This window comes from Amia ocellicauda, chromosome 14 (genome assembly GCF_036373705.1).
Source record: "Amia ocellicauda isolate fAmiCal2 chromosome 14, fAmiCal2.hap1, whole genome shotgun sequence".
Classification (NCBI taxonomy): Eukaryota; Metazoa; Chordata; class Actinopteri; order Amiiformes; family Amiidae; genus Amia; species Amia ocellicauda.
The window spans coordinates 4,654,357-4,681,463 of record NC_089863.1 but is presented as its reverse complement, the minus strand read 5'-3'; the positions used below and the strand labels follow the sequence as shown (position 1 = coordinate 4,681,463).

The 27,107-nt window shown below is 48.5% G+C and overlaps 21 non-coding genes across 21 annotated transcripts; 15 read left to right on the top strand and 6 right to left on the bottom strand.

Moving 5' to 3' along the window:
* Positions 1-358: 358 nt before the first annotated feature.
* On the bottom strand, positions 359-440 carry trnas-gcu (transfer RNA serine (anticodon GCU)). The gene has a single exon. It is a non-coding gene; the product is annotated as a tRNA-Ser (tRNA).
* A 596-nt stretch (positions 441-1,036) lies between these two features.
* On the top strand, positions 1,037-1,118 carry trnal-uag (transfer RNA leucine (anticodon UAG)). The gene has a single exon. It is a non-coding gene; the product is annotated as a tRNA-Leu (tRNA).
* Positions 1,119-2,830: 1,712 nt separating this feature from the next.
* trnal-uag (transfer RNA leucine (anticodon UAG)) lies at positions 2,831-2,912 on the top strand. Its single transcript has one exon. It is a non-coding gene; the product is annotated as a tRNA-Leu (tRNA).
* Positions 2,913-4,630: 1,718 nt separating this feature from the next.
* Positions 4,631-4,712, top strand: trnal-aag (transfer RNA leucine (anticodon AAG)). The gene has a single exon. It is a non-coding gene; the product is annotated as a tRNA-Leu (tRNA).
* A 1,040-nt stretch (positions 4,713-5,752) lies between these two features.
* Positions 5,753-5,834, bottom strand: trnas-gcu (transfer RNA serine (anticodon GCU)). Its single transcript has one exon. It is a non-coding gene; the product is annotated as a tRNA-Ser (tRNA).
* Positions 5,835-6,430: 596 nt separating this feature from the next.
* trnal-aag (transfer RNA leucine (anticodon AAG)) lies at positions 6,431-6,512 on the top strand. Its single transcript has one exon. It is a non-coding gene; the product is annotated as a tRNA-Leu (tRNA).
* A 1,717-nt stretch (positions 6,513-8,229) lies between these two features.
* trnal-uag (transfer RNA leucine (anticodon UAG)) lies at positions 8,230-8,311 on the top strand. The gene has a single exon. It is a non-coding gene; the product is annotated as a tRNA-Leu (tRNA).
* A 1,041-nt stretch (positions 8,312-9,352) lies between these two features.
* On the bottom strand, positions 9,353-9,434 carry trnas-gcu (transfer RNA serine (anticodon GCU)). The gene has a single exon. It is a non-coding gene; the product is annotated as a tRNA-Ser (tRNA).
* A 596-nt stretch (positions 9,435-10,030) lies between these two features.
* trnal-uag (transfer RNA leucine (anticodon UAG)) lies at positions 10,031-10,112 on the top strand. Its single transcript has one exon. It is a non-coding gene; the product is annotated as a tRNA-Leu (tRNA).
* Positions 10,113-11,146: 1,034 nt separating this feature from the next.
* On the bottom strand, positions 11,147-11,228 carry trnas-gcu (transfer RNA serine (anticodon GCU)). The gene has a single exon. It is a non-coding gene; the product is annotated as a tRNA-Ser (tRNA).
* Positions 11,229-11,824: 596 nt separating this feature from the next.
* On the top strand, positions 11,825-11,906 carry trnal-aag (transfer RNA leucine (anticodon AAG)). The gene has a single exon. It is a non-coding gene; the product is annotated as a tRNA-Leu (tRNA).
* Positions 11,907-12,946: 1,040 nt separating this feature from the next.
* On the bottom strand, positions 12,947-13,028 carry trnas-gcu (transfer RNA serine (anticodon GCU)). The gene has a single exon. It is a non-coding gene; the product is annotated as a tRNA-Ser (tRNA).
* Positions 13,029-13,624: 596 nt separating this feature from the next.
* trnal-aag (transfer RNA leucine (anticodon AAG)) lies at positions 13,625-13,706 on the top strand. The gene has a single exon. It is a non-coding gene; the product is annotated as a tRNA-Leu (tRNA).
* A 1,718-nt stretch (positions 13,707-15,424) lies between these two features.
* trnal-aag (transfer RNA leucine (anticodon AAG)) lies at positions 15,425-15,506 on the top strand. Its single transcript has one exon. It is a non-coding gene; the product is annotated as a tRNA-Leu (tRNA).
* Positions 15,507-17,224: 1,718 nt separating this feature from the next.
* trnal-aag (transfer RNA leucine (anticodon AAG)) lies at positions 17,225-17,306 on the top strand. Its single transcript has one exon. It is a non-coding gene; the product is annotated as a tRNA-Leu (tRNA).
* A 1,040-nt stretch (positions 17,307-18,346) lies between these two features.
* Positions 18,347-18,428, bottom strand: trnas-gcu (transfer RNA serine (anticodon GCU)). Its single transcript has one exon. It is a non-coding gene; the product is annotated as a tRNA-Ser (tRNA).
* Positions 18,429-19,024: 596 nt separating this feature from the next.
* Positions 19,025-19,106, top strand: trnal-uag (transfer RNA leucine (anticodon UAG)). The gene has a single exon. It is a non-coding gene; the product is annotated as a tRNA-Leu (tRNA).
* A 1,718-nt stretch (positions 19,107-20,824) lies between these two features.
* trnal-aag (transfer RNA leucine (anticodon AAG)) lies at positions 20,825-20,906 on the top strand. The gene has a single exon. It is a non-coding gene; the product is annotated as a tRNA-Leu (tRNA).
* A 1,718-nt stretch (positions 20,907-22,624) lies between these two features.
* trnal-aag (transfer RNA leucine (anticodon AAG)) lies at positions 22,625-22,706 on the top strand. The gene has a single exon. It is a non-coding gene; the product is annotated as a tRNA-Leu (tRNA).
* A 1,718-nt stretch (positions 22,707-24,424) lies between these two features.
* On the top strand, positions 24,425-24,506 carry trnal-aag (transfer RNA leucine (anticodon AAG)). The gene has a single exon. It is a non-coding gene; the product is annotated as a tRNA-Leu (tRNA).
* A 1,718-nt stretch (positions 24,507-26,224) lies between these two features.
* Positions 26,225-26,306, top strand: trnal-aag (transfer RNA leucine (anticodon AAG)). The gene has a single exon. It is a non-coding gene; the product is annotated as a tRNA-Leu (tRNA).
* Positions 26,307-27,107: the final 801 nt, after the last annotated feature.

Sequence of the window (27,107 nt, the reverse complement as noted above, 5' to 3'; positions counted from 1 at the left end):
TCTTTGGCTGCTGAAGTGCCCACCAGTAACTTGGGCTTTGCGGGGAATTGATTGAGGGTGGTGTGGTCACTTGAAATCTTGATAGTGGGGCCTTTTCTCATATACCTCGCCCCAGGACCAAAAATTAAGCGCTGGCATTTCAGCCACACCAGCCCCCACCCAAGACCCAAAGCAAGCAGACACGCCCTGCACCCTCGCAGGCCATCTCCCACCATGCACACCGCCACCCCGGATATTCCACTCGATGGTAATGACAACATTTTGAGACAGGACGGAACAGGATTGCAACGCAATGGAAAGAGATGAGCACTTTATTGAGGCAGCAATCATTGCTCTTCTGTGAAAGGCTGCCGTGATCCGAAGAGGATGGTATCCGAACCCACGCGTGCATAGCACAATGGATTAGCAGTCCATCGCCTTAACCACTCGGCCACCTCGTCTGCCAAGAGCGCTCCCCGTTGACATGCAAAGTACATGTCCAGAAAAGTAACGTGTGAAATGGAACGACGAGGTGCAACTAGGAAAGCACCATGACTTTAATGGCTAAAGGAAGTTGGCAACGGTGGGATTCCAACCCACGCCTCCAAAGAGACTGGAGTTTAAATGAAGCGCCTTAGACCACTCGGCCACGTTACCACACCCACCACGATGTCTACGGTCACACCTGCATCAGTCATCTCACGTGGTGGACGCTTCTGCGTATCAACATTTTCAACAGCGCTGTTGACCTTTGCTGCTGTTGAAGATGCACCGAGTACATTTAGCATGAAAACATCCCAATCTGTACGGGCTCGAAAGGATTGTATTGTGACCCGCACATACTGCGCAGTGGACTCGTAGTCTGTTTGCACGCAGACACAAGACTTCACCTTAATCGACGTCTTTTGACGAAACTAGATTAAATGCATAGGATTTGATCATTGAAATCATCATGACAATAACTTCATACATACATGCATGCGTGCATGCATGTATGCGTGCATGCATGCTTACATACATCCAGACATACAAAGGGGTAAGACAAGGTCCTACCCCGGGTAGCGTGGCCGAGCGGTCTAAGGCGCTGGATTTAGGCTCCAGTCTCTTCGGAGGCGTGGGTTCAAATCCCACCGCTGCCAATAGCAATGTTTTTCCCCGTCTTCAACGACAACGACGTTGCTTGGTTTCAGCAAGACTCCCAGGCGGCATCCAAAAGAAACAAAAACACACAGTGGTCTGTATACAGTTGTGAATGTGGCCACACAGGATCTTAATGCAGTGTTTCGTAGATGCAGGGTCAAGACTGGGGTCGTGGATGGAAAAGCGGCGCACGCAACCTGGGAGCAGAAACACACAGACGCACACCTGACGTTCATTACTTATGGCCCAAGTACCCGAGGAACGCTTGGTGATGGAGTGCAGGTGGACCCAGGGGTGTTGTGCGGCGCTGATTCCCTCAAACGAAAACAAATGATAATAAGGCACACGTGCAAGCTTAATAATAACAGTTGGGAATAAGAAATGAGACAATGAGGTGAAAGCAAATCAAAACACAAAATAAAAGGCAATATAATGCCAACCATAATACACAACCATATTAAATAGAGAGAAGCGAATGATGAATGTAATAAAAATGAGAGATTAGAAGAGCTCATTTACAGCGTCCGAAACATGAACTTTACATTCCTGATGCTATCTGGGCTGTACGTGCACCTTCCCCAAGGGTGAGAGCTTTGCCTCTTGTTTTATGGAGGTGTAGATCTTAATGTCATTGCTTTCGTTTCATTCCATCTTCTAATTGCTCCAAGGTGTGGCTCTTTGGCTGCTGAAGTGCCCACCAGTAACTTGGGCTTTGCGGGGAATTGATTGAGGGTGGTGTGGTCACTTGAAATCTTGATAGTGGGGACTTTTCTCATATACCTCGCCCCAGGACCAAAAATTCAGCGCTGGCATTTCAGCCACACCAGCCCCCACCCAAGACCCAAAGCAAGCAGACACGCCCTGCACCCTCGCAGGCCATCTCCCACCATGCACACCGCCACTCCGGATATTCCACTCGAGGGTAATGACAACATTTTGAGACAGGACGGAACAGGATTGCAACGTAATGGAAAGAGATGAACACTTTATTGAGGCAGCAATCATTGCTCTTCTGTAAAAGGCTGCCGTGATCTGAAGAGTATGGTATCCGAACCCACACGTGCACAGCACAATGGATTAGCAGTCCATCGCCTTAACCACTCGGCCACCTCGTCTGCCGAGAGCGCTCCCCGTTGACATGCAAAGTACATGTCCAGAAAAGTAACGTGTGAAATGGAACGACGAGGTGCAACTAGGAAAGCACCATGACTTTAATGGCTAAAGGAAGCTGGCAACGGTGGGATTCCAACCCACGCCTCCAAAGAGACTGGAGCTTAAATGAAGCGCCTTAGACCACTCGGCCACGTTACCACACCCACCACGATGTCTACGGTCACACCTGCATCAGTCATCTCACGTGGTGGACGCTTCTGCGTATCAACATTTTCAACAGCGCTGTTGACCTTTGCTGCTGTTGAAGATGCACCGAGTACATTTAGCATGAAAACATCCCAATCTGTACGGGCTCGAAAGGATTGTATTGTGACCCGCACATACTGCGCAGTGGACTCGTAGTCTGTTTGCACGCAGACACAAGACTTCACCTTAATCGACGTCTTTTGACGAAACTAGATTAAATGCATAGGATTTGATCATTGAAATCATCAAGACAATAACTTCATACATACATGCATGCGTGCATGCATGTATGCGTGCATGCATGCTTACATACATCCAGACATACAAAGCGGTAAGAAAAGGTCCTTCCCCGGGTAGCGTGGCCGAGCGGTCTAAGGCGCTGGATTTAGGCTCCAGTCTCTTCGGAGGCGTGGGTTCAACTCCCACCGCTGCCAATAGCCATGTTTTTGCCAGTCTTCAACGACGAGGTTGACGACGTTGCTTGGTTTCAGCAAGACTCCCAGGCGGCATCCAAATGAACCAAAAACACACAGTGGTCTGTATACAGTTGTGAATGTGGCCACACAGGATCTTAATGCAGTGTTTCGTAGATGCAGGGTCAAGACTGGGGTCGTGGATGGAAAAGCGGCGCACGCAACCTGGGAGCAGAAACACAAAGACGCACACCTGACGTTCATTACTTATGGCCCAAGTACCCGAGGAACGCTTGGTGATGGAGTGCAGGTGGACCCAGGGGTGTTGTGCGGCGCTGATTCCCTCAAACGAAAACAAATGATAATAAGGCACACGTGCAAGCTTAATAATAACAGTTGGGAATAAGAAATGAGACAATGAGGTGAAAGCAAATCTAAACACAAAATAAAAGGCAATATAATGACAACCATAATACACAACCATATTGAATAGAGAGAAGCGAATGATGAATGTAATAAAAATGAAAGATTAGAATTGCTCATTAACACCGTCCGAAACATGAACTTTACATTCCTGATGCTATCTGGGCTGTACGTGCACCTTCCCCAAGGGTGAGAGCTTTGCCTCTCGTTTTATGGAGGTGTAGATCTTAATGTCATTGCTTTCGTTTCATTCCATCTTCTAATTGCTCCAAGGTGTGGCTCTTTGGCTGCTGAAGTGCCCACCAGTAACTTGGGCTTTGCGGGGAATTGATTGAGGGTGGTGTGGTCACTTGAAATCTTGATAGTGGGGACTTTTCTCATATACCTCGCCCCAGGACCAAAAATTCAGCGCTGGCATTTCAGCCACACCAGCCCCCACCCAAGACCCAAAGCAAGCAGACACGCCCTGCACCCTCGCAGGCCATCTCCCACCATGCACACCGCCACCCCGGATATTCCACTCGAGGGTAATGACAACATTTTGAGACAGGACGGAACAGGATTGCAACGTAATGGAAAGAGATGAACACTTTATTGAGGCAGCAATCATTGCTCTTCTGTAAAAGGCTGCCGTGATCCGAAGAGTATGGTATCCGAACCCACACGTGCACAGCACAATGGATTAGCAGTCCATCGCCTTAACCACTCGGCCACCTCGTCTGCCGAGAGCGCTCCCCGTTGACATGCAAAGTACATGTCCAGAAAAGTAACGTGTGAAATGGAACGACGAGGTGCAACTAGGAAAGCACCATGACTTTAATGGCTAAAGGAAGCTGGCAACGGTGGGATTCCAACCCACGCCTCCAAAGAGACTGGAGCTTAAATGAAGCGCCTTAGACCACTCGGCCACGTTACCACACCCACCACGATGTCTACGGTCACACCTGCATCAGTCATCTCACGTGGTGGACGCTTCTGCGTATCAACATTTTCAACAGCGCTGTTGACCTTTGCTGCTGTTGAAGATGCACCGAGTACATTTAGCATGAAAACATCCCAATCTGTACGGGCTCGAAAGGATTGTATTGTGACCCGCACATACTGCGCAGTGGACTCGTAGTCTGTTTGCACGCAGACACAAGACTTCACCTTAATCGACGTCTTTTGACGAAACTAGATTAAATGCATAGGATTTGATCATTGAAATCATCATGACAATAACTTCATACATACATGCATGCGTGCATGCATGTATGCGTGCATGCATGCTTACATACATCCAGACATACAAAGGGGTAAGACAAGGTCCTACCACGGGTAGCGTGGCCGAGCGGTCTAAGGCGCTGGATTAAGGCTCCAGTCTCTTCGGAGGCGTGGGTTCAAATCCCACCGCTGCCAATAGCCATGTTTTTGCCCGTCTTCAACGACCAGGTTGACGACGTTGCTTGGTTTCAGCAAGACTCCCAGGCGGCATCCAAATGAACCAAAAACACACAGTGGTCTGTATACAGTTGCGAATGTGGCCACACAGGATCTTAATGCAGTGTTTCGTAGATGCAGGGTCAAGACTGGGGTCGTGGATGGAAAAGCGGCGCACGCAACCTGGGAGCAGAAACACACAGACGCACACCTGACGTTCATTACTTATGGCCCAAGTACCCGAGGAACGCTTGGTGATGGAGTGCAGGTGGACCCAGGGGTGTTGTGCGGCGCTGATTCCCTCAAACGAAAACAAATGATAATAAGGCACACGTGCAAGCTTAATAATAACAGTTGGGAATAAGAAATGAGACAATGAGGTGAAAGCAAATCAAAACACAAAATAAAAGGCAATATAATGCCAACCATAATACACAACCATATTGAATAGAGAGAAGCGAATGATGAATGTAATAAAAATGAGAGATTAGAAGAGCTCATTAACACCGTCCGAAACATGAACTTTACATTCCTGATGCTATCTGGGCTGTACGTGCACCTTCCCCAAGGGTGAGAGCTTTGCCTCTTGTTTTATGGAGGTGTAGATCTTAATGTGTTTGCTTTCGTTTCATTCCATCTTCTAATTGCTCCAAGGTGTGGCTCTTTGGCTGCTGAAGTGCCCACCAGTAACTTGGGCTTTGCGGGGAATTGATTGAGGGTGGTGTGGTCACTTGAAATCTTGATAGTGGGGCCTTTTCTCATATACCTCGCCCCAGGACCAAAAATTCAGCGCTGGCATTTCAGCCACACCAGCCCCCACCCAAGACCCAAAGCAAGCAGACACGCCCTGCACCCTCGCAGGCCATCTCCCACCATGCACACCGCCACCCCGGATATTCCACTCGAGGGTAATGACAACATTTTGAGACAGGACGGAACAGGATTGCAACGTAATGGAAAGAGATGAACACTTTATTGAGGCAGCAATCATTGCTCTTCTGTAAAAGGCTGCCGTGATCCGAAGAGGATGGTATCCGAACCCACGCGTGCACAGCACAATGGATTAGCAGTCCATCGCCTTAACCACTCGGCCACCTCGTCCGCCGAGAGCGCTCCCCGTTGACATGCAAAGTACATGTCCAGAAAAGTAACGTGTGAAATGGAACAACGAGGTGCAACTCGGAAAGCACCATGACTTTAATGGCTAAAGGAAGTTGGCAACGGTGGGATTCCAACCCACGCCTCCAAAGAGACTGGAGCTTAAATGAAGCGCCTTAGACCACTCGGCCACGTTACCACACCCACCACGATGTCTACGGTCACACCTGCATCAGTCATCTCACGTGGTGGACGCTTCTGCGTATCAACATTTTCAACAGCGCTGTTGACCTTTGCTGCTGTTGAAGATGCACCGAGTACATTTAGCATGAAAACATCCCAATCTGTACGGGCTCGAAAGGATTGTATTGTGACCCGCACATACTGCGCAGTGGACTCGTAGTCTGTTTGCACGCAGACACAAGACTTCACCTTAATCGACGTCTTTTGACGAAACTAGATTAAATGCATAGGATTTGATCATTGAAATCATCATGACAATAACTTCATACATACATGCATGCGTGCATGCATGTATGCGTGCATGCATGCATACATACATTGAGACATACAAAGCGGTAAGACAAGGTCCTTCCCCGGGTAGCGTGGCCGAGCGGTCTAAGGCGCTGGATTAAGGCTCCAGTCTCTTCGGAGGCGTGGGTTCAAATCCCACCGCTGCCAATAGCCATGTTTTTGCCCGTCTTCAACGACCAGGTTGACGACGTTGCTTGGTTTCAGCAAGACTCCCAGGCGGCATCCAAAAGAAACAAAAACACACAGTGGTCTTTATACAGTTGTGAATGTGGCCACACAGGATCTTAATGCAGTGTTTCGTAGATGCAGGGTCAAGACTGGGGTCGTGGATGGAAAAGCGGCGCACGCAACCTGGGAGCAGAAACACACAGACGCACACCTGACGTTCATTACTTATGGCCCAAGTACCCGAGGAACGCTTGGTGATGGAGTGCAGGTGGACCCAGGGGTGTTGTGCGTCGCTGATTCCCTCAAACGAAAACAAATGATAATAAGGCACACGTGCAAGCTTAATAATAACAGTTGGGAATATGAAATGAGACAATGAGGTGAAAGCAAATCAAAACACATATAAAAGGCAATATAATGCCAACCATAATACACAACCATATTGAATAGAGAGAAGCGAATGATGAATGTAATAAAAATGAGAGATTAGAAGAGCTCATTAACACCGTCCGAAACATGAACTTTACATTCCTGATGCTATCTGGGCTGTACGTGCACCTTCCCCAAGGGTGAGAGCTTTGCCTCTTGTTTTATGGAGGTGTAGATCTTAATGTGTTTGCTTTCGTTTCATTCCATCTTCTAATTGCTCCAAGGTGTGGCTCTTTGGCTGCTGAAGTGCCCACCAGTAACTTGGGCTTTGCGGGGAATTGATTGAGGGTGGTGTGGTCACTTGAAATCTTGATAGTGGGGCCTTTTCTCATATACCTCGCCCCAGGACCAAAAATTCAGCGCTGGCATTTCAGCCACACCAGCCCCCACCCAAGACCAAAAGCAAGCAGACACGCCCTGCACCCTCGAAGGCCATCTCCCACCATGCACACCGCCACCCCGGATATTCCACTCGAGGGTAATGACAACATTTTGAGACAGGACGGAACAGGATTGCAACGTAATGGAAAGAGATGAACACTTTATTGAGGCAGCAATCATTGCTCTTCTGTAAAAGGCTGCCGTGATCCAAAGAGTATGGTATCCGAACCCACGCGTGTACAGCACAATGGATTAGCAGTCCATCGCCTTAACCACTCCGCCACCTAGTCTGCCGAGAGCGCTCCCCGTTGACATGCAAAGTACATGTCCAGAAAAGTAACGTGTGAAATGGAACGACGAGGTGCAACTAGGAAAGCACCATGACTTTAAAGGCTAAAGGAAGTTGGCAACGGTGGGATTCCAACCCACGCCTCCAAAGAGACTGGAGCTTAAATGAAGCGCCTTAGACCACTCGGCCACGTTACCACAACCACCACGATGTCTACGGTCACACCTGCATCAGTCATCTCACGTGGTGGACGTTTCTGCGTATCAACATTTTCAACAGCGCTGTTGACCTTTGCTGCTGTTGAAGATGCACCGAGTACATTTTGCATGAAAACATCCCAATCTGCACGGGCTCGAAAGGATTGTATTGTGACCCGCACATACTGCGCAGTGGACTCGTAGTCTGTTTGCAAGCAGACACAAGACTTCACCTTAATCGACGTCTTTTGACGAAACTAGATTAAATGCATAGGATTTGATCATTGAAATCATCATGACAATAACTTCATACATACATGCATGCGTGCATGCATGTATGCGTGCATGCATGCTTACATACATCCAGACATACAAAGCGGTAAGACAAGGTCCTTCCCCGGGTAGCGTGGCCGAGAGGTCTAAGGCGCTGGATTTAGGCTCCAGTCTCTTCGGAGGCGTGGGTTTAAATCCCACCGCTGCCAATAGCCATGTTTTTGCCCGTCTTCAACGACCAGGTTGACGACGTTGCTTGGTTTCAGCAAGACTCCCAGGCGGCATCCAAATGAACCAAAAACACACAGTGGTCTGTATACAGTTGTGAATGTGGCCACACAGGATCTTAATGCAGTGTTTCGTAGATGCAGGGTCAAGACTGGGGTCGTGGATGGAAAAGCGGCGCACGCAACCTGGGAGCAGAAACACACAGACGCACACCTGACGTTCATTACTTATGGCCCAAGTACCCGAGGAACGCTTGGTGATGGAGTGCAGGTGGACCCAGGGGTGTTGTGCGGCGCTGATTCCCTCAAACGAGAACAAATGATAATAAGGCACACGTGCAAGCTTAATAATAACAGTTGGGAATAAGAAATGAGACAATGAGGTGAAAGCAAATCTAAACACAAAATAAAAGGCAATATAATGACAACCATAATACACAACCATATTGAATAGAGAGAAGCGAATGATGAATGTAATAAAAATGAAAGATTAGAATTGCTCATTAACACCGTCCGAAACATGAACTTTACATTCCTGATGCTATCTGGGCTGTACGTGCACCTTCCCCAAGGGTGAGAGCTTAGCCTCTCGTTTTATGGAGGTGTAGATCTTAATGTAATTGCTTTTCGTTTCATTCCATCTTCTAATTGCTCCAAGGTGTGGCTCTTTGGCTGCTGAAGTGCCCACCAGTAACTTGGGCTTTGCGGGGAATTGATTGAGGGTGGTGTGGTCACTTGAAATCTTGATAGTGGGGCCTTTTCTCATATACCTCGCCCCAGGACCAAAAATTAAGCGCTGGCATTTCAGCCACACCAGCCCCCACCCAAGACCCAAAGCAAGCAGACACACCCTGCACCCTCGCAGGCCATCTCCCACCATGCACACCGCCACCCCGGATATTCCACTCGAGGGTAATGACAACATTTTGAGACAGGACGGAACAGGATTGCAACGCAATGGAAAGAGATGAGCACTTTATTGAGGCAGCAATCATTGCTCTTCTGTGAAAGGCTGCCGTGATCCGAAGAGGATGGTATCCGAACCCACGCGTGCACAGCACAATGGATTAGCAGTCCATCGCCTTAACCACTCGGCCACCTCGTCTGCCAAGAGCGCTCCCCGTTGACATGCAAAGTACATGTCCAGAAAAGTAACGTGTGAAATGGAACGACGAGGTGCAACTAGGAAAGCACCATGACTTTAATGGCTAAAGGAAGTTGGCAACGGTGGGATTCCAACCCACGCCTCCAAAGAGACTGGAGTTTAAATGAAGCGCCTTAGACCACTCGGCCACGTTACCACACCCACCACGATGTCTACGGTCACACCTGCATCAGTCATCTCACGTGGTGGACGCTTCTGCGTATCAACATTTTCAACAGCGCTGTTGACCTTTGCTGCTGTTGAAGATGCACCGAGTACATTTAGCATGAAAACATCCCAATCTGTACGGGCTCGAAAGGATTGTATTGTGACCCGCACATACTGCGCAGTGGACTCGTAGTCTGTTTGCACGCAGACACAAGACTTCACCTTAATCGACGTCTTTTGACGAAACTAGATTAAATGCATAGGATTTGATCATTGAAATCATCATGACAATAACTTCATACATACATGCATGCGTGCATGCATGTATGCGTGCATGCATGCTTACATACATCCAGACATACAAAGGGGTAAGACAAGGTCCTACCCGGGGTAGCGTGGCCGAGCGGTCTAAGGCGCTGGATTTAGGCTCCAGTCTCTTCGGAGGCGTGGGTTCAAATCCCACCGCTGCCAATAGCAATGTTTTTCCCCGTCTTCAACGACGACGACGTTGCTTGGTTTCAGCAAGACTCCCAGGCGGCATCCAAAAGAAACAAAAACACACAGTGGTCTGTATACAGTTGTGAATGTGGCCACACAGGATCTTAATGCAGTGTTTCGTAGATGCAGGGTCAAGACTGGGGTCGTGGATGGAAAAGCGGCGCACGCAACCTGGGAGCAGAAACACACAGACCCACACCTGACGTTCATTACTTATGGCCCAAGTACCCGAGGAACGCTTGGTGATGGAGTGCAGGTGGACCCAGGGGTGTTGTGCGGCGCTGATTCCCTCAAACGAAAACAAATGATAATAAGGCACACGTGCAAGCTTAATAATAACAGTTGGGAATAAGAAATGAGACAATGAGGTGAAAGCAAATCAAAACACAAAATAAAAGGCAATATAATGCCAACCATAATACACAACCATATTGAATAGAGAGAAGCGAATGATGAATGTAATAAAAATGAGAGATTAGAAGAGCTCATTAACACCGTCCGAAACATGAACTTTACATTCCTGATGCTATCTGGGCTGTACGTGCACCTTCCCCAAGGGTGAGAGCTTTGCCTCTTGTTTTATGGAGGTGTAGATCTTAATGTCATTGCTTTCGTTTCATTCCATCTTCTAATTGCTCCAAGGTGTGGCTCTTTGGCTGCTGAAGTGCCCACCAGTAACTTGGGCTTTGCGGGGAATTGATTGAGGGTGGTGTGGTCACTTGAAATCTTGATAGTGGGGCCTTTTCTCATATACCTCGCCCCAGGACCAAAAATTCAGCGCTGGCATTTCAGCCACACCAGCCCCCACCCAAGACCCAAAGCAAGCAGACACGCCCTGCACCCTCGCAGGCCATCTCCCACCATGCACACCGCCACCCCGGATATTCCACTCGAGGGTAATGACAACATTTTGAGACAGGACGGAACAGGATTGCAACGTAATGGAAAGAGATGAACACTTTACTGAGGCAGCAATCATTGCTCTTCTGTAAAAGGCTGCCGTGATCCGAAGAGGATGGTATCCGAACCCACGCGTGCACAGCACAATGGATTAGCAGTCCATCGCCTTAACCACTCGGCCACCTCGTCTGCCGAGAGCGCTCCCCGTTGACATGCAAAGTACATGTCCAGAAAAGTAACGTGTGAAATGGAACAACGAGGTGCAACTCGGAAAGCACCATGACTTTAATGGCTAAAGGAAGTTGGCAACGGTGGGATTCCAACCCACGCCTCCAAAGAGACTGGAGCTTAAATGAAGCGCCTTAGACCACTCGGCCACGTTACCACACCCACCACGATGTCTACGGTCACACCTGCATCAGTCATCTCACGTGGTGGACGCTTCTGCGTATCAACATTTTCAACAGCGCTGTTGACCTTTGCTGCTGTTGAAGATGCACCGAGTACATTTAGCATGAAAACATCCCAATCTGTACGGGCTCGAAAGGATTGTATTGTGACCCGCACATACTGCGCAGTGGACTCGTAGTCTGTTTGCACGCAGACACAAGACTTCACCTTAATCGACGTCTTTTGACGAAACTAGATTAAATGCATAGGATTTGATCATTGAAATCATCATGACAATAACTTCATACATACATGCATGCGTGCATGCATGTATGCGTGCATGCATGCATACATACATTGAGACATACAAAGCGGTAAGACAAGGTCCTTCACCGGGTAGCGTGGCCGAGCGGTCTAAGGCGCTGGATTAAGGCTCCAGTCTCTTCGGAGGCGTGGGTTCAAATCCCACCGCTGCCAATAGCCATGTTTTTGCCCGTCTTCAACGACCAGGTTGACAACGTTGCTTGGTTTCAGCAAGACTCCCAGGCGGCATCCAAATGAACCAAAAACACACAGTGGTCTGTATACAGTTGCGAATGTGGCCACACAGGATCTTAATGCAGTGTTTCGTAGATGCAGGGTCAAGACTGGGGTCGTGGATGGAAAAGCGGCGCACGCAACCTGGGAGCAGAAACACACAGACGCACACCTGACGTTCATTACTTATGGCCCAAGTACCCGAGGAACGCTTGGTGATGGAGTGCAGGTGGACCCAGGGGTGTTGTGCGGCGCTGATTCCCTCAAACGAAAACAAATGATAATAAGGCACACGTGCAAGCTTAATAATAACAGTTGGGAATAAGAAATGAGACAATGAGGTGAAAGCAAATCAAAACACAAAATAAAAGGCAATATAATGCCAACCATAATACACAACCATATTGAATAGAGAGAAGCGAATGATGAATGTAATAAAAATGAGAGATTAGAAGAGCTCATTAACACCGACCGAAACATGAACTTTACATTCCTGATGCTATCTGGGCTGTACGTGCACCTTCCCCAAGGGTGAGAGCTTTGCCTCTTGTTTTATGGAGGTGTAGATCTTAATGTGTTTGCTTTCGTTTCATTCCATCTTCTAATTGCTCCAAGGTGTGGCTCTTTGGCTGCTGAAGTGCCCACCAGTAACTTGGGCTTTGCGGGGAATTGATTGAGGGTGGTGTGGTCACTTGAAATCTTGATAGTGGGGCCTTTTCTCATATACCTCGCCCCAGGACCAAAAATTCAGCGCTGGCATTTCAGCCACACCAGCCCCCACCCAAGACCCAAAGCAAGCAGACACGCCCTGCACCCTCGCAGGCCATCTCCCACCATGCACACCGCCACCCCGGATATTCCACTCGAGGGTAATGACAACATTTTGAGACAGGACGGAACAGGATTGCAACGTAATGGAAAGAGATGAACACTTTATTGAGGCAGCAATCATTGCTCTTCTGTAAAAGGCTGCCGTGATCCGAAGAGGATGGTATCCGAACCCACGCGTGCACAGCACAATGGATTAGCAGTCCATCGCCTTAACCACTCGGCCACCTCGTCTGCTGAGAGCGCTCCCCGTTGACATGCAAAGTACATGTCCAGAAAAGTAACGTGTGAAATGGAACAACGAGGTGCAACTCGGAAAGCACCATGACTTTAATGGCTAAAGGAAGTTGGCAACGGTGGGATTCCAACCCACGCCTCCAAAGAGACTGGAGCTTAAATGAAGCGCCTTAGACCACTCGGCCACGTTACCACACCCACCACGATGTCTACGGTCACACCTGCATCAGTCATCTCACGTGGTGGACGCTTCTGCGTATCAACATTTTCAACAGCGCTGTTGACCTTTGCTGCTGTTGAAGATGCACCGAGTACATTTAGCATGAAAACATCCCAATCTGTACGGGCTCGAAAGGATTGTATTGTGACCCGCACATACTGCGCAGTGGACTCGTAGTCTGTTTGCACGCAGACACAAGACTTCACCTTAATCGACGTCTTTTGACGAAACTAGATTAAATGCATAGGATTTGATCATTGAAATCATCATGACAATAACTTCATACATACATGCATGCGTGCATGCATGTATGCGTGCATGCATGCATACATACATTGAGACATACAAAGCGGTAAGACAAGGTCCTTCCCCGGGTAGCGTGGCCGAGCGGTCTAAGGCGCTGGATTAAGGCTCCAGTCTCTTCGGAGGCGTGGGTTCAAATCCCACCGCTGCCAATAGCCATGTTTTTGCCCGTCTTCAACGACCAGGTTGACGACGTTGCTTGGTTTCAGCAAGACTCCCAGGCGGCATCCAAATGAACCAAAAACACACAGTGGTCTGTATACAGTTGCGAATGTGGCCACACAGGATCTTAATGCAGTGTTTCGTAGATGCAGGGTCAAGACTGGGGTCGTGGATGGAAAAGCGGCGCACGCAACCTGGGAGCAGAAACACACAGACGCACACCTGACGTTCATTACTTATGGCCCAAGTACCCGAGGAACGCTTGGTGATGGAGTGCAGGTGGACCCAGGGGTGTTGTGCGGCGCTGATTCCCTCAAACGAAAACAAATGATAATAAGGCACACGTGCAAGCTTAATAATAACAGTTGGGAATAAGAAATGAGACAATGAGGTGAAAGCAAATCAAAACACAAAATAAAAGGCAATATAATGCCAACCATAATACACAACCATATTGAATAGAGAGAAGCGAATGATGAATGTAATAAAAATGAGAGATTAGAAGAGCTCATTAACACCGTCCGAAACATGAACTTTACATTCCTGATGCTATCTGGGCTGTACGTGCACCTTCCCCAAGGGTGAGAGCTTTGCCTCTTGTTTTATGGAGGTGTAGATCTTAATGTGTTTGCTTTCGTTTCATTCCATCTTCTAATTGCTCCAAGGTGTGGCTCTTTGGCTGCTGAAGTGCCCACCAGTAACTTGGGCTTTGCGGGGAATTGATTGAGGGTGGTGTGGTCACTTGAAATCTTGATAGTGGGGCCTTTTCTCATATACCTCGCCCCAGGACCAAAAATTCAGCGCTGGCATTTCAGCCACACCAGCCCCCACCCAAGACCCAAAGCAAGCAGACACGCCCTGCACCCTCGCAGGCCATCTCCCACCATGCACACCGCCACCCCGGATATTCCACTCGAGGGTAATGACAACATTTTGAGACAGGACGGAACAGGATTGCAACGTAATGGAAAGAGATGAACACTTTATTGAGGCAGCAATCATTGCTCTTCTGTAAAAGGCTGCCGTGATCCGAAGAGTATGGTATCCGAACCCACGCGTGCACAGCACAATGGATTAGCAGTCCATCGCCTTAACCACTCGGCCACCTCGTCTGCCGAGAGCGCTCCCCGTTGACATGCAAAGTACATGTCCAGAAAAGTAACGTGTGAAATGGAACAACGAGGTGCAACTCGGAAAGCACCATGACTTTAATGGCTAAAGGAAGTTGGCAACGGTGGGATTCCAACCCACGCCTCCAAAGAGACTGGAGCTTAAATGAAGCGCCTTAGACCACTCGGCCACGTTACCACACCCACCACGATGTCTACGGTCACACCTGCATCAGTCATCTCACGTGGTGGACGCTTCTGCGTATCAACATTTTCAACAGCGCTGTTGACCTTTGCTGCTGTTGAAGATGCACCGAGTACATTTAGCATGAAAACATCCCAATCTGTACGGGCTCGAAAGGATTGTATTGTGACCCGCACATACTGCGCAGTGGACTCGTAGTCTGTTTGCACGCAGACACAAGACTTCACCTTAATCGACGTCTTTTGACGAAACTAGATTAAATGCATAGGATTTGATCATTGAAATCATCATGACAATAACTTCATACATACATGCATGCGTGCATGCATGTATGCGTGCATGCATGCATACATACATTGAGACATACAAAGCGGTAAGACAAGGTCCTTCCCCGGGTAGCGTGGCCGAGCGGTCTAAGGCGCTGGATTAAGGCTCCAGTCTCTTCGGAGGCGTGGGTTCAAATCCCACCGCTGCCAATAGCCATGTTTTTGCCCGTCTTCAACGACCAGGTTGACGACGTTGCTTGGTTTCAGCAAGACTCCCAGGCGGCATCCAAATGAACCAAAAACACACAGTGGTCTGTATACAGTTGCGAATGTGGCCACACAGGATCTTAATGCAGTGTTTCGTAGATGCAGGGTCAAGACTGGGGTCGTGGATGGAAAAGCGGCGCACGCAACCTGGGAGCAGAAACACACAGACGCACACCTGACGTTCATTACTTATGGCCCAAGTACCCGAGGAACGCTTGGTGATGGAGTGCAGGTGGACCCAGGGGTGTTGTGCGGCGCTGATTCCCTCAAACGAAAACAAATGATAATAAGGCACACGTGCAAGCTTAATAATAACAGTTGGGAATAAGAAATGAGACAATGAGGTGAAAGCAAATCAAAACACAAAATAAAAGGCAATATAATGCCAACCATAATACACAACCATATTGAATAGAGAGAAGCGAATGATGAATGTAATAAAAATGAGAGATTAGAAGAGCTCATTAACACCGTCCGAAACATGAACTTTACATTCCTGATGCTATCTGGGCTGTACGTGCACCTTCCCCAAGGGTGAGAGCTTTGCCTCTTGTTTTATGGAGGTGTAGATCTTAATGTGTTTGCTTTCGTTTCATTCCATCTTCTAATTGCTCCAAGGTGTGGCTCTTTGGCTGCTGAAGTGCCCACCAGTAACTTGGGCTTTGCGGGGAATTGATTGAGGGTGGTGTGGTCACTTGAAATCTTGATAGTGGGGCCTTTTCTCATATACCTCGCCCCAGGACCAAAAATTCAGCGCTGGCATTTCAGCCACACCAGCCCCCACCCAAGACCCAAAGCAAGCAGACACGCCCTGCACCCTCGCAGGCCATCTCCCACCATGCACACCGCCACCCCGGATATTCCACTCGAGGGTAATGACAACATTTTGAGACAGGACGGAACAGGATTGCAACGTAATGGAAAGAGATGAACACTTTATTGAGGCAGCAATCATTGCTCTTCTGTAAAAGGCTGCCGTGATCCGAAGAGTATGGTATCCGAACCCACGCGTGCACAGCACAATGGATTAGCAGTCCATCGCCTTAACCACTCGGCCACCTCGTCTGCCGAGAGCGCTCCCCGTTGACATGCAAAGTACATGTCCAGAAAAGTAACGTGTGAAATGGAACAACGAGGTGCAACTCGGAAAGCACCATGACTTTAATGGCTAAAGGAAGTTGGCAACGGTGGGATTCCAACCCACGCCTCCAAAGAGACTGGAGCTTAAATGAAGCGCCTTAGACCACTCGGCCACGTTACCACACCCACCACGATGTCTACGGTCACACCTGCATCAGTCATCTCACGTGGTGGACGCTTCTGCGTATCAACATTTTCAACAGCGCTGTTGACCTTTGCTGCTGTTGAAGATGCACCGAGTACATTTAGCATGAAAACATCCCAATCTGTACGGGCTCGAAAGGATTGTATTGTGACCCGCACATACTGCGCAGTGGACTCGTAGTCTGTTTGCACGCAGACACAAGACTTCACCTTAATCGACGTCTTTTGACGAAACTAGATTAAATGCATAGGATTTGATCATTGAAATCATCATGACAATAACTTCATACATACATGCATGCGTGCATGCATGTATGCGTGCATGCATGCATACATACATTGAGACATACAAAGCGGTAAGACAAGGTCCTTCCCCGGGTAGCGTGGCCGAGCGGTCTAAGGCGCTGGATTAAGGCTCCAGTCTCTTCGGAGGCGTGGGTTCAAATCCCACCGCTGCCAATAGCCATGTTTTTGCCCGTCTTCAACGACCAGGTTGACGACGTTGCTTGGTTTCAGCAAGACTCCCAGGCGGCATCCAAATGAACCAAAAACACACAGTGGTCTGTATACAGTTGCGAATGTGGCCACACAGGATCTTAATGCAGTGTTTCGTAGATGCAGGGTCAAGACTGGGGTCGTGGATGGAAAAGCGGCGCACGCAACCTGGGAGCAGAAACACACAGACGCACACCTGACGTTCATTACTTATGGCCCAAGTACCCGAGGAACGCTTGGTGATGGAGTGCAGGTGGACCCAGGGGTGTTGTGCGGCGCTGATTCCCTCAAACGAAAACAAATGATAATAAGGCACACGTGCAAGCTTAATAATAACAGTTGGGAATAAGAAATGAGACAATGAGGTGAAAGCAAATCAAAACACAAAATAAAAGGCAATATAATGCCAACCATAATACACAACCATATTGAATAGAGAGAAGCGAATGATGAATGTAATAAAAATGAGAGATTAGAAGAGCTCATTAACACCGTCCGAAACATGAACTTTACATTCCTGATGCTATCTGGGCTGTACGTGCACCTTCCCCAAGGGTGAGAGCTTTGCCTCTTGTTTTATGGAGGTGTAGATCTTAATGTGTTTGCTTTCGTTTCATTCCATCTTCTAATTGCTCCAAGGTGTGGCTCTTTGGCTGCTGAAGTGCCCACCAGTAACTTGGGCTTTGCGGGGAATTGATTGAGGGTGGTGTGGTCACTTGAAATCTTGATAGTGGGGCCTTTTCTCATATACCTCGCCCCAGGACCAAAAATTCAGCGCTGGCATTTCAGCCACACCAGCCCCCACCCAAGACCCAAAGCAAGCAGACACGCCCTGCACCCTCGCAGGCCATCTCCCACCATGCACACCGCCACCCCGGATATTCCACTCGAGGGTAATGACAACATTTTGAGACAGGACGGAACAGGATTGCAACGTAATGGAAAGAGATGAACACTTTATTGAGGCAGCAATCATTGCTCTTCTGTAAAAGGCTGCCGTGATCCGAAGAGGATGGTATCCGAACCCACGCGTGCACAGCACAATGGATTAGCAGTCCATCGCCTTAACCACTCGGCCACCTCGTCCGCCGAGAGCGCTCCCCGTTGACATGCAAAGTACATGTCCAGAAAAGTAACGTGTGAAATGGAACAACGAGGTGCAACTCGGAAAGCACCATGACTTTAATGGCTAAAGGAAGTTGGCAACGGTGGGATTCCAACCCACGCCTCCAAAGAGACTGGAGCTTAAATGAAGCGCCTTAGACCACTCGGCCACGTTACCACACCCACCACGACGTCTACGGTCACACCTGCATCAGTCATCTCACGTGGTGGACGCTTCTGCGTATCAACATTTTCAACAGCGCTGTTGACCTTTGCTGCTGTTGAAGATGCACCGAGTACATTTAGCATGAAAACATCCCAATCTGTACGGGCTCGAAAGGATTGTATTGTGACCCGCACATACTGCGCAGTGGACTCGTAGTCTGTTTGCACGCAGACACAAGACTTCACCTTAATCGACGTCTTTTGACGAAACTAGATTAAATGCATAGGATTTGATCATTGAAATCATCATGACAATAACTTCATACATACATGCATGCGTGCATGCATGTATGCGTGCATGCATGCTTACATACATCCAGACATACAAAGGGGTAAGACAAGGTCCTACCCCGGGTAGCGTGGCCGAGCGGTCTAAGGCGCTGGATTTAGGCTCCAGTCTCTTCGGAGGCGTGGGTTCAAATCCCACCGCTGCCAATAGCAATGTCTTTGCCCGTCTTCAACGACCAGGTTGACGACGTTGCTTGGTTTCAGCAAGACTCCCAGGCGGCATCCAAAAGAAACAAAAACACACAGTGGTCTTTATACAGTTGTGAATGTGGCCACACAGGATCTTAATGCAGTGTTTCGTAGATGCAGGGTCAAGACTGGGGTCGTGGATGGAAAAGCGGCGCACGCAACCTGGGAGCAGAAACACACAGACGCACACCTGACGTTCATTACTTATGGCCCAAGTACCCGAGGAACGCTTGGTGATGGAGTGCAGGTGGACCCAGGGGTGTTGTGCGTCGCTGATTCCCTCAAACGAAAACAAATGATAATAAGGCACACGTGCAAGCTTAATAATAACAGTTGGGAATATGAAATGAGACAATGAGGTGAAAGCAAATCAAAACACAAAATAAAAGGCAATATAATGCCAACCATAATACACAACCATATTGAATAGAGAGAAGCGAATGATGAATGTAATAAAAATGAGAGATTAGAAGAGCTCATTAACACCGTCCGAAACATGAACTTTACATTCCTGATGCTATCTGGGCTGTACGTGCACCTTCCCCAAGGGTGAGAGCTTTGCCTCTTGTTTTATGGAGGTGTAGATCTTAATGTCATTGCTTTCGTTTCATTCCATCTTCTAATTGCTCCAAGGTGTGGCTCTTTGGCTGCTGAAGTGCCCACCAGTAACTTGGGCCTTGCGGGGAATTGATTGAGGGTGGTGTGGTCACTTGAAATCTTGATAGTGGGGCCTTTTCTCATATACCTCGCCCCAGGACCAAAAATTCAGCGCTGGCATTTCAGCCACACCAGCCCCCACCCAAGACCCAAAGCAAGCAGACACGCCCTGCACCCTCGCAGGCCATCTCCCACCATGCACACCGCCACCCCGGATATTCCACTCGAGGGTAATGACAACATTTTGAGACAGGACGGAACAGGATTGCAACGTAATGGAAAGAGATGAACACTTTATTGAGGCAGCAATCATTGCTCTTCTGTAAAAGGCTGCCGTGATCCAAAGAGTATGGTATCCGAACCCACGCGTGCACAGCACAATGGATTAGCAGTCCATCGCCTTAACCACTCGGCCACCTAGTCTGCCGAGAGGGCTCCCCGTTGACATGCAAAGTACATGTCCAGAAAAGTAACGTGTGAAATGGAACGACGAGGTGCAACTAGGAAAGCACCATGACTTTAATGGCTAAAGGAAGTTGGCAACGGTGGGATTCCAACCCACGCCTCCAAAGAGACTGGAGCTTAAATGAAGCGCCTTAGACCACTCGGCCACGTTACCACAACCACCACGATGTCTACGGTCACACCTGCATCAGTCATCTCACGTGGTGGACGCTTCTGCGTATCAACATTTTCAACAGCGCTGTTGACCTTTGCTGCTGTTGAAGATGCACCGAGTACATTTTGCATGAAAACATCCCAATCTGCACGGGCTCGAAAGGATTGTATTGTGACCCGCACATACTGCGCAGTGGACTCGTAGTCTGATTGCACGCAGACACAAGACTTCACCTTAATCGACGTCTTTTGACGAAACTAGATTAAATGCATAGGATTTGATCATTGAAATCATCATGACAATAACTTCATACATACATGCATGCGTGCATGCATGTATGCGTGCATGCATGCATACATACATCGAGACATACAAAGCTGTAAGACAAGGTCATTCCCCGGGTAGCGTGGCCGAGCGGTCTAAGACGCTGGATTAAGGCTCCAGTCTCTTCGGAGGCGTGGGTTCAAATCCCACCGCTGCCAATAGCCATGTTTTCGCCCGTCTTCAACGACCAGGTTGACGACGTTGCTTGGTTTCAGCAAGACTCCCAGGCGGCATCCAAATGAACCAAAAACACACAGTGGTCTGTATACAGTTGCGAATGTGGCCACACAGGATCTTAATGCAGTGTTTCGTAGATGCAGGGTCAAGACTGGGGTCGTGGATGGAAAAGCGGCGCACGCAACCTGGGAGCAGAAACACACAGACGCACACCTGACGTTCATTACTTATGGCCCAAGTACCCGAGGAACGCTTGGTGATGGAGTGCAGGTGGACCCAGGGGTGTTGTGCGGCGCTGATTCCCTCAAACGAAAACAAATGATAATAAGGCACACGTGCAAGCTTAATAATAACAGTTGGGAATAAGAAATGAGACAATGAGGTGAAAGCAAATCAAAACACAAAACAAAAGGCAATATAATGCCAACCATAATACACAACCATATTAAATAGAGAGAAGCGAATGATGAATGTAATAAAAATGAGAGATTAGAAGAGCTCATTAACACCGTCCGAAACATGAACTTTACATTCCTGATGCTATCTGGGCTGTACGTGCACCTTCCCCAAGGGTGAGAGCTTTGCCTCTTGTTTTATGGAGGTGTAGATCTTAATGTCATTGCTTTCGTTTCATTCCATCTTCTAATTGCTCCAAGGTGTGGCTCTTTGGCTGCTGAAGTGCCCACCAGTAACTTGGGCTTTGCGGGGAATTGATTGAGGGTGGTGTGGTCACTTGAAATCTTGATAGTGGGGCCTTTTCTCATATACCTCGCCCCAGGACCAAAAATTCAGCGCTGGCATTTCAGCCACACCAGCCCCCACCCAAGACCCAAAGCAAGCAGACACGCCCTGCACCCTCGCAGGCCATCTCCCACCATGCACACCGCCACCCCGGATATACCACTCGAGGGTAATGACAACATTTTGAGACAGGACGGAACAGGATTGCAACGTAATGGAAAGAGATGAACACTTTATTGAGGCAGAAATCATTGCTCTTCTGTGAAAGGCTGCCGTGATCCGAAGAGTATGGTATCCGAACCCACGCGTGCACAGCACAATGGATTAGCAGTCCATCGCCTTAACCACTCGGCCACCTCGTCTGCCGAGAGCGCTCCCCGTTGACATGCAAAGTACATGTCCAGAAAAGTAACGTGTGAAATGGAACAACGAGGTGCAACTCGGAAAGCACCATGACTTTAATGGCTAAAGGAAGTTGGCAACGGTGGGATTCCAACCCACGCCTCCAAAGAGACTGGAGCTTAAATGAAGCGCCTTAGACCACTCGGCCACGTTACCACACCCACCACGATGTCTACGGTCACACCTGCATCAGTCATCTCACGTGGTGGACGCTTCTGCGTATCAACATTTTCAACAGCGCTGTTGACCTTTGCTGCTGTTGAAGATGCACCGAGTACATTTAGCATGAAAACATCCCAATCTGTACGGGCTCGAAAGGATTGTATTGTGACCCGCACATACTGCGCAGTGGACTCGTAGTCTGTTTGCACGCAGACACAAGACTTCACCTTAATCGACGTCTTTTGACGAAACTAGATTAAATGCATAGGATTTGATCATTGAAATCATCATGACAATAACTTCATACATACATGCATGCGTGCATGCATGTATGCGTGCATGCATGCATACATACATCCAGACATACAAAGCGGTAAGACAAGGTCCTTCCCCGGGTAGCGTGGCCGAGCGGTCTAAGGTGCTGGATTAAGGCTCCAGTCTCTTCGGAGGCGTGGGTTCAAATCCCACCGCTGGCAATAGCCATGTTTTTGCCCGTCTTCAACGACCAGGTTGACGACGTTGCTTGGTTTCAGCAAGACTCCCAGGCGGCATCCAAATGAACCAAAAACACACAGTGGTCTGTATACAGTTGCGAATGTGGCCACACAGGATCTTAATGCAGTGTTTCGTAGATGCAGGGTCAAGACTGGGGTCGTGGATGGAAAAGCGGCGCACGCAACCTGGGAGCAGAAACACACAGACGCACACCTGACGTTCATTACTTATGGCCCAAGTACCCGAGGAACGCTTGGTGATGGAGTGCAGGTGGACCCAGGGGTGTTGTGCGGCGCTGATTCCCTCAAACGAAAACAAATGATAATAAGGCACACGTGCAAGCTTAATAATAACAGTTGGGAATAAGAAATGAGACAATGAGGTGAAAGCAAATCAAAACACAAAACAAAAGGCAATATAATGCCAACCATAATACACAACCACATTGAATAGAGAGAAGCGAATGATGAATGTAATAAAAATGAGAGATTAGAAGAGCTCATTAACACCGTCCGAAACATGAACTTTACATTCCTGATGCTATCTGGGCTGTACGTGCACCTTCCCCAAGGGTGAGAGCTTTGCCTCTTGTTTTATGGAGGTGTAGATCTTAATGTCATTGCTTTCGTTTCATTCCATCTTCTAATTGCTCCAAGGTGTGGCTCTTTGGCTGCTGAAGTGCCCACCAGTAACTTGGGCTTTGCGGGGAATTGATTGAGGGTGGTGTGGTCACTTGAAATCTTGATAGTGGGGCCTTTTCTCATATACCTCGCCCCAGGACCAAAAATTCAGCGCTGGCATTTCAGCCACACCAGCCCCAACCCAAGACCCAAAGCAAGCAGACACGCCCGGCACCCTCGGAGGCCATCTCCCACCATGCACACCACCACCCCGGATATTCCACTCGAGGGTAATGACAACATTTTGAGACAGGATGGAACAGGATTGCAACGTAATGGAAAGAGATGAACACTTTATTGAGGCAGCAATCATTGCTCTTCTGTGAAAGGCTGCCGTGATCCAAAGAGGATGGTATCCGAACCCACGCGTGCACAGCACAATGGATTAGCAGTCCATTGCCTTAACCACTCGGCCACCTCGTCTGCCGAGAGTGCTCCCCGTTGACATGCAAAGTACATGTCCAGAAAAGTAACGTGTGAAATGGAACGACGAGGTGCAACTCGGAAAGCACCATGACTTTAATGGCTAAAGGAAGTTGGCAACGGTGGGATTCCAACCCACGCCTCCAAAGAGACTGGAGCTTAAATGAAGCGCCTTAGAGCACTCGGCCACGTTACCACAACCACCACGATGTCTACGGTCACACCTGCATCAGTCATCTCACGTGGTGGACGCTTCTGCGTATCAACATTTTCAACAGCGCTGTTGACCATTGCTGCTGTTGAAGATGCACCGAGTACATTTAGCATGAAAACATCCCAATCTGTACGGGCTCGAAAGGATTGTATTGTGACCCGCACATACTGCGCAGTGGACTCGTAGTCTGTTTGCACGCAGACACAAGACTTCATCTTAATCGACGTCTTTTGACGAAACTAGATTAAATGCATAGGATTTGATCATTGAAATCATCATGACAATAACTTCATACATACATGCATGCGTGCATGCATGTATGCGTGCATGCATGCATACATACATCCAGACATACAAAGCGGTAAGACAAGGTCCTTCCCCGGGTAGCGTGGCCGAGCGGTCTAAGGTGCTGGATTAAGGCTCCAGTGTCTGCGGAGGCGTGGGTTCAAATCCCACCGCTGCCAATAGCCATGTTTTTGCCCGTCTTCAACGACCAGGTTGACGACGTTGCTTGGTTTCAGCAAGACTCCCAGGCGGCATCCAAATGAACCAAAAACACACAGTGGTCTGTATACAGTTGCGAATGTGGCCACACAGGATCTTAATGCAGTGTTTCGTAGATGCAGGGTCAAGACTGGGGTCGTGGATGGAAAAGCGGCGCACGCAACCTGGGAGCAGAAACACACAGACGCACACCTGACGTTCATTACTTATGGCCCAAGTACCCGAGGAACGCTTGGTGATGGAGTGCAGGTGGACCCAGGGGTGTTGTGCGGCGCTGATTCCCTCAAACGAAAACAAATGATAATAAGGCACACGTGCAAGCTTAATAATAACAGTTGGGAATAAGAAATGAGACAATGAGGTGAAAGCAAATCAAAACACAAAACAAAAGGCAATATAATGCCAACCATAATACACAACCACATTGAATAGAGAGAAGCGAATGATGAATGTAATAAAAATGAGAGATTAGAAGAGCTCATTAACACCGTCCGAAACATGAACTTTACATTCCTGATGCTATCTGGGCTGTACGTGCACCTTCCCCAAGGGTGAGAGCTTTGCCTCTTGTTTTATGGAGGTGTAGATCTTAATGTCATTGCTTTCGTTTCATTCCATCTTCTAATTGCTCCAAGGTGTGGCTCTTTGGCTGCTGAAGTGCCCACCAGTAACTTGGGCTTTGCGGGGAATTGATTGAGGGTGGTGTGGTCACTTGAAATCTTGATAGTGGGGCCTTTTCTCATATACCTCGCCCCAGGACCAAAAATTCAGCGCTGGCATTTCAGCCACACCAGCCCCAACCCAAGACCCAAAGCAAGCAGACACGCCCGGCACCCTCGGAGGCCATCTCCCACCATGCACACCACCACCCCGGATATTCCACTCGAGGGTAATGACAACATTTTGAGACAGGATGGAACAGGATTGCAACGTAATGGAAAGAGATGAACACTTTATTGAGGCAGCAATCATTGCTCTTCTGTGAAAGGCTGCCGTGATCCAAAGAGGATGGTATCCGAACCCACGCGTGCACAGCACAATGGATTAGCAGTCCATTGCCTTAACCACTCGGCCACCTCGTCTGCCGAGAGTGCTCCCCGTTGACATGCAAAGTACATGTCCAGAAAAGTAACGTGTGAAATGGAACGACGAGGTGCAACTCGGAAAGCACCATGACTTTAATGGCTAAAGGAAGTTGGCAACGGTGGGATTCCAACCCACGCCTCCAAAGAGACTGGAGCTTAAATGAAGCGCCTTAGAGCACTCGGCCACGTTACCACAACCACCACGATGTCTACGGTCACACCTGCATCAGTCATCTCACGTGGTGGACGCTTCTGCGTATCAACATTTTCAACAGCGCTGTTGACCATTGCTGCTGTTGAAGATGCACCGAGTACATTTAGCATGAAAACATCCCAATCTGTACGGGCTCGAAAGGATTGTATTGTGACCCGCACATACTGCGCAGTGGACTCGTAGTCTGTTTGCACGCAGACACAAGACTTCATCTTAATCGACGTCTTTTGACGAAACTAGATTAAATGCATAGGATTTGATCATTGAAATCATCATGACAATAACTTCATACATACATGCATGCGTGCATGCATGTATGCGTGCATGCATGCATACATACATCCAGACATACAAAGCGGTAAGACAAGGTCCTTCCCCGGGTAGCGTGGCCGAGCGGTCTAAGGTGCTGGATTAAGGCTCCAGTGTCTGCGGAGGCGTGGGTTCAAATCCCACCGCTGCCAATAGCCATGTTTTTGCCCGTCTTCAACGACCAGGTTGACGACGTTGCTTGGTTTCAGCAAGACTCCCAGGCGGCATCCAAATGAACCAAAAACACACAGTGGTCTGTATACAGTTGCGAATGTGGCCACACAGGATCTTAATGCAGTGTTTCGTAGATGCAGGGTCAAGACTGGGGTCGTGGATGGAAAAGCGGCGCACGCAACCTGGGAGCAGAAACACACAGACGCACACCTGACGTTCATTACTTATGGCCCAAGTACCCGAGGAACGCTTGGTGATGGAGTGCAGGTGGACCCAGGGGTGTTGTGCGGCGCTGATTCCCTCAAACGAAAACAAATGATAATAAGGCACACGTGCAAGCTTAATAATAACAGTTGGGAATAAGAAATGAGACAATGAGGTGAAAGCAAATCAAAACACAAAATAAAAGGCAATATAATGCCAACCATAATACACAACCATATTGAATAGAGAGAAGCGAATGATGAATGTAATAAAAATGAGAGATTAGAAGAGCTCATTAACACCGTCCGAAACATGAACTTTACATTCCTGATGCTATCTGGGCTGTACGTGCACCTTCCCCAAGGGTGAGAGCTTTGCCTCTTGTTTTATGGAGGTGTAGATCTTAATGTCATTGCTTTCGTTTCATTCCATCTTCTATTTGCTCCAAGGTGTGGCTCTTTGGCTGCTGAAGTGCCCACCAGTAACTTGGGCTTTGCGGGGAATTGATTGAGGGTGGTGTGGTCACTTGAAATCCTGATAGTGGGGCCTTTTCTCATATACCTCGCCCCAGGACC